Raw genomic sequence first — 6,540 nt, 5'->3', positions numbered from 1 at the left:
GGGGGAGGTCTTTCTCCCCGGACAGATCTTTGTATTCGGCAGCTTCGCATTGCGGGACAACTCGCTTGGCCATCTAGAGCAGACCGACAGCTATGCCCCTGGCCATCAGGTCAGGTTTGGAATCTTGAATTACGTGGCCGATATCCGCAGAGACTTGATCTTTGACGGATTCGAGCCCATGACAGCCGCTCCCTGCCACCACGATGACCTAAATGTGTCATCGGACCGTGCTCAAGAGATTGCGCCTGTAACTGCTCTGGCCCTAGATCCGGAGCAAATCGCGCCGTCCGAAGACGGGAGGCTTAACCCCGCCATCGAAACCGCAGACTCATCGGCGTTGGCACCGAAAACAGATCTGACCTTGAGCAGTCATCTCCGGCCATAGGTTTCGAACCGCGTACATCCGCGCCCGTCGAAATTGATCGGGCGCCGATCATCGAGTTCACCTCCGCGGACATCTTCTGGCACTGGCCTTTAGGAGACGTGCTAAGCGCGTTAAAATCCCTCTCCTTATCAGGAGATTCTCAGCCGAACTATATCTGGCTTGAATGGGAGGCAGATGACGAAGAATTTCGCTTCCCACCCACCACCCATTGCATAGCCACTGTTGAAGACTTAACCGACATGCTTGACTATGACTCCGAAGACATCGACAGTATGGACGACGATGCCGGAGAGGAGCAGGAGCCACCGCCCACAGGGCGCTGGACAGCCACCTCCTCGTATGACATATACACGGTGGACACACCCAAAGAAAACAATGGCAACAATGAAAATCCAGTTGAGGATAAGTCTCCTGAGATACAGCCAAAACACCGGCGTCAGCGACGCTGATCTAAACGACGCCGTGGAAAAATAGCAATACCGGCACAGGAGATAATAACACTCTGGATGATGCCGAAGACAATGAAGACCCCTTGGAACCAACCTCCGAACAGGACGAACGGGAAGATGGGCAAGCTAGACCTGATGAATAGGCCTTGAATGAAGACTCGGAGGATAGTAACTACCTTCCAGTCTTCAAGGACGAGGTGAGCCTCGGCAACGAAGAATTTATCGTGCCTGAGGAACCTTTCGAGCATGAGCTCTTTAAGCGCCGACTAATAGCCACTGCAAGAAGCCTGAAAAAGAAGTAGCATCAGCTTCAAGCTGATCAAGACCTGCTCAATGATAGGTGGACTGATGTCCTGGTAGCCGAGGAATACGGCCTCGAGCGCCCAACCAAAAGTTACCCGAAGCGCAAATTGTTGCCACAATTCAATGACGAGGCGCAGGATCCTGTCGCACTAGAAGATAATGCAGCTGACCGACCACCACGTGGCCGGGACAAAGGGGCCACTCAAGCCGAGCACCAGCCCACGCCTCCTCGCTGAAAAACTAGAAACACAACAACTCGGGGATACACATATGACCTGCGACATGACTTGGAAAACAGAGCAGGCCAGACGAGATCGATCTATGGATCGCGGGGGCGTGACCCGATGCGTGATGGTGGCCACACGGCCGGACGTGACAAATATAATCACATCCGGGCCAAAAACCGCAGACAAACTCCATCTGAGCTACGTCACGACTTGGACCGATATAGAGGCACCGCACACCCCCTTTGCTTCACTGATGAAGTAATGGAACATGAATTCCCAGAAGGGTTTAAACCCGTGAACTTTGAATCATATGATGGGACAACAGACCCTGCGGTATTGATTGAGGATTTTCTTCTCCATATTCACATGGCCAGCGGTGATGATCTTCATGCCATCCAATATCTCCCGCTAAAACTCAAGGGACCAGCTCGGCACCGGTTAAACAGCCTGCCCGAAAACTCCATTGGCAGCTGGGAAGACTTGGAAGATGCCTTCCTAGACAACTTTCAGGGCACATACGTCCGACCTCCAGATGCCGACGACTTAAGTAACATAGTTCAACAGCCCGGAGAGTCAGCCAGGAAATTCTGGACTAGGTTCTTAACTAAAAAGAACCAGATCGTCGACTGTCCGGATGCCGAAGCCCTCGCAGCCTTTAAACACAGCATCTGTGACGAATGGCTTGCCCCACACCTCGGCTAAGAAAAGCCGAAGTCCATGGCAGCCCTGACGACGCTTATGACCCGCTTCTGTGCGGGCGAAGATAGCTTGCCCCACACCTCGGCCAAGAGAGCCTGGCACTTCTAAAGCCAGAAATCGCAACGGCAAGCCCCGACGTAACAGATACAAGCGTCGAAACAACGGTGACAGCAGCGAAGACACGGCGGTCAACGCCGGATTCAGTGGCTCTATGTCCGGTCAACGGAAGAAGCCATATAAGAGAAACAGTCCGGGCCCGTCCAGCTTGGACCGCATACTCGATCGTCCATGCCAAATACACGGCAATCCGGATAAACTAGCCAATGATACCAACAGAGAGTGTTGGGTTTTTAAACAGGACGGCAAGTTAAATGCCGAGAACAAGGAGAAGGGGTCGCATAGCAAGGATGATGACGAGGAGCCCCGGCCACCGAACACAGGGGGGCAGAAGAAATTTCCCCCACAAGCTAAAATGGTGAATATGATATATGCTATCCACATACCCAAGAGGGAGAGCAAACGTGCGCTCAGGGACGTCTATGCGATGGAGCTAGTCACCCCAAAATTCAACCCATGGTCATCCTGTCCGATCACTTTCGATCGCAGGGACCATCCGACCAATATCTGTCATGGCGGTTCAGCTGCACTGGTCCTTGACCCAATCATTGACGGATTCCATCTTACACGAGTCCTCATGAACGGTGGCAGCAGCCTGAACCTGATCTATCAGGATACTGTGCGCAAAATCGGCATCGATCCCTCAAGGATCAAGCCCACAAAAACCACCTTTATAGGTGTCATACCCGGTGTAGAGGCCCGCTGTATGGGCTCAATCACACTGGAGGTGGTCTTCAGATCCCCGGATAATTTCCAAAGTGAAGAGTTGATCTTCTATATCGTCCCTTTCCACAACGGCTATCACGCACTGCTCGGACGAACCGCATTTGCTCGATTCAATGCGGTGCACACTACGCTTATCTCAAGCTCAAGATGCCCAGACCACGCGGTGTGATAACAATCAATGGAAATACGAAACTCTCCCTCCGTACCGAGGAGCACACCACGGCCCTTGCAGCAGAAACACAGAGCGGCCTTTTTAGGCAGAACCTTAATTCGGCGGCCAAGCTCCCGGACACTTGAAAGTGCAACTATCCCTTGGTGGTTTTGGTAATTCCTAACAACAGATAGCTCATTGAGCTAATACTACTTCAAGATAAATATTTCAGGAAAGCTCAATGGTTGGCATGGCAAGGATGAGAAAAGTGGATCCCTCAAAATGCTAAGGACAGAAGATTGGCTCAGGCTCAAAGCACAAGACTATACATTTTCTATTTCAATGATCCAATATCACAATGAGTTGATAGGAAAAGCCAAAACTATTAAGAAGGGATGAGGTGTTCCTTAATGAGGTTCGTGCTCAAAATGCCTAGTGATATGCTCCAAAACCCTCCACTACTTTCTCATATCCACATATGTCCCAAACCAAAAAGTCCAACTCGGCCCCACCGAAATTTCCTATCCGGAGCCACCGAGTTCAGTTGACATAGCCACTGCCAGAAACCCTAGTCTTTCCGGTCTCACCGATAGGGATCTCGGTCTCACCGAGATGGGATTGTAATCTCTCTGTTTCACTTCGTAACGTTTTGGTCAAACCGAAATGAGCGATCGGTCCCACCGAGATTGAATTGCAAACTCTCTGTTTCCCTTTCGTAATGTTTCGGTCCAACCGAGATGAGCGAATCGGTCACACTGAGTTTTCCTGACCAACTCTCTGTTTGCTTATTACCAAAATTGGTCTCACCGAGTTTGTGTAATCGGTCTCACAGAGATTAGGTTATGCCCTAACCCTAACCATATCGGTCCCACCGAGTTGACATGTCAGTCCCACCGAGAATCCTAACGTTCACATTTTGAACTAAATTGGTCCGACCGAGTTTTATGATTCGGTCCCACCGAGTTTGGTAATTTGTGTGTAGCGGTTAGATTTTGTGTGGAGGCTATATATACCCCTCCACCCACTCTTCATTCATGGAGAGAGCCATCAGAACAAGCCTACACTTCCAACGTACATTTTCTGAGAGAGAACCACCTACACTTGTGTTGAGGTCAAGATAATCCATTCCTACCACATAAATCTTGATCTCCAGCCCTTCCCAAGTTGCTTTCCACTGAAATCTTCTTTCCACCAAATCCAAATCCTGTGAGAGAGAGTTGAGTGTTGGGGAGACTATCATTTGAAGCACAAGAGCAAGGAGTTTATCATCAACACACCATTTGTTACTTCTTGGAGAGTGGTGTCTCCTAGATTGGCTAGGTGTCACTTGGGAGCCTCCGTCAAGATTGTGGAGTTGAACCAAGGAGTTTGTAAGGGCAAGGAGATCGCCTACTTCGTGAAGATCTAACCTAGTGAGTCAAGTCGTTCGTGGGCGACGACCATGGTGGGATAGACAAGGTTGCTTCTTCATGGACCCTTCGTGGGTGGAGCCTTCCGTGGACTCGCGCAACTGTTGCCCTTTGTGGGTTGAAGTCTCCATCAACGTGGATGTACGATAGCACCACCTATCGGAACCACGGTTCAATAATCTCCGTGTCAACATTGTGTTTGCTCCCTCAAAACTCCTCCCTTTTACCTTCATATGCAATTATTTTACATTCCGCTGCTATACTCTTAGAATTGCATGTGTAGGTTGATTGCTTGACTTGTGTTAGGTTGCTAAAATCTGCCAAGAACTAAAATTGGGAAAAGGCTAGATTTTTATTTGGTCAAGTAGTCTAATCACCTCCCCTCTAGACATACTTTCGATCCTACAAGTGGTATCAGAGCTTTGATCTCCATTTGCTTTGATTTCCATAGCTTTTGGTAGTCATAGCCTTGGTTTCACAACCTAGGAGAGTATGGCGTCTAGCGAGGGAAATTACCACCATAGAGGTCCTTACTTTGATGGTACTAATTTTGCTAGTTGGAAGCATAAGATGAAAATGCATATTCTTGGACATAGCCCCGCCATTTGGGCTATTGTGTGTATTGGTTTGCAAGGTGAATTCTTTGATGGGAGAGAACCAAACCGTGAAGCTACCGCGGAAGAGTTGAAGATGCTGCAATACAATGCTCAAGCTTGTGATATCCTCTTCAACGGATTGTGCCCCGAAGAATTCAACAAAATCGGCTGTCTTGAGAATGCAAAGGAAATTTGGGATACTTTGATTGACATGCACGAAGGTACCGACTCCATCAAGGAATCCAAATTGGATGTGCTTCAAAGTCAACTTGACAAGTTCAAAATGAAAGATGGTGAAGGTGTCGCTGAAATGTACTCTAGGCTTGCTCTCATCACAAATGAGATTGCCGGCTTAGGAAGTGAAGAGATGACCGACAAATTCATCATCAAGAAGATCCTAAGAGCCTTGGATGGAAAATATGATACCGTGTGCACTTTGATCCAAATGATGCCCAATTACAAAGATCTCAAGCCAACGGAAGTCATCGGAAGAATTGTTGCTCATGAGATGTCACTCAAGGATAAGGAGGAGCTCCACAACAAGTCAAGTGGTGCTTACAAAGCCTCATGTGAAGCTCCCATATCATCAAGTGAGAAACAAACCTTCAATGAAGAATTGAGCCTAATGGTGAAGAATTTCAACAAGTTCTACAAGAGTAGAAGCAAGGAAAGAAGTTCCAAGTCAAGGTCCTACAAAGACAAAAGATCTTCTAGTCATGAGCGTAATTGCTACAATTGTGGAAGACCCGGACACTATTCCAATGAGTGTACGGCTCCCTACAAAAGAAGAGAAGATTCTCCAAAAAGAAGGAGTAGAAGAGAAGAATCACCATCAAGAGAAAGAAGGAGTAGAGATGATCGTTATGAACGAAGAACATCCCGGAGAAGCAAGGATTCAGAAAGGAAGGACAAGTCATCAAGGAGCTACACAAAATGAAGACATCAAGCTCATGTTGGTGAATGGGTATCCGGCTCCGACTCCGACAATCACTCCGAGAGAAGCTATCACTCCGACTCCGAATATACTCAAGATGAAGGTGTTGCCGGTCTAGCACTTGTGTCAACCAACTCCTACGACATATTTGACTCACCAAATGAAGGACTTGGAAGATGCTTCATGGCTAAAGGCCCAAATGTATCACATCCCAAGTATGTTGATTTCAATAGTGATGAAGATGACTTGCTAGGTGATGATGATTTACTTGTTGACAACTCTAGTGATGAATACTATGATGAAACATCAATTAATCATGCTAATCAAGAAAAAACGAATGACAATGATAAGGAGAAGATTGAGCACCTAACTAAAGAACTAAACACTCTTAAGTTAGCTCATGAAACTATATTGGAAGACCATCGAGAACTTTTAAAGACTCATGAGAAGTTACGCTTTGAAAAGCTCAACCTTGAGAAAGAGCATAAGTTTTTAAAGGCAATCAATGATGATCTTCACAAGAAAATTTCTTCTTACATTGCCA

This window comes from Triticum aestivum, chromosome 5D, assembly GCF_018294505.1.
Source record: "Triticum aestivum cultivar Chinese Spring chromosome 5D, IWGSC CS RefSeq v2.1, whole genome shotgun sequence".
NCBI classification, from domain to species: Eukaryota; Viridiplantae; Streptophyta; class Magnoliopsida; order Poales; family Poaceae; genus Triticum; species Triticum aestivum.
This window is presented reverse-complemented; position numbering follows the sequence as displayed.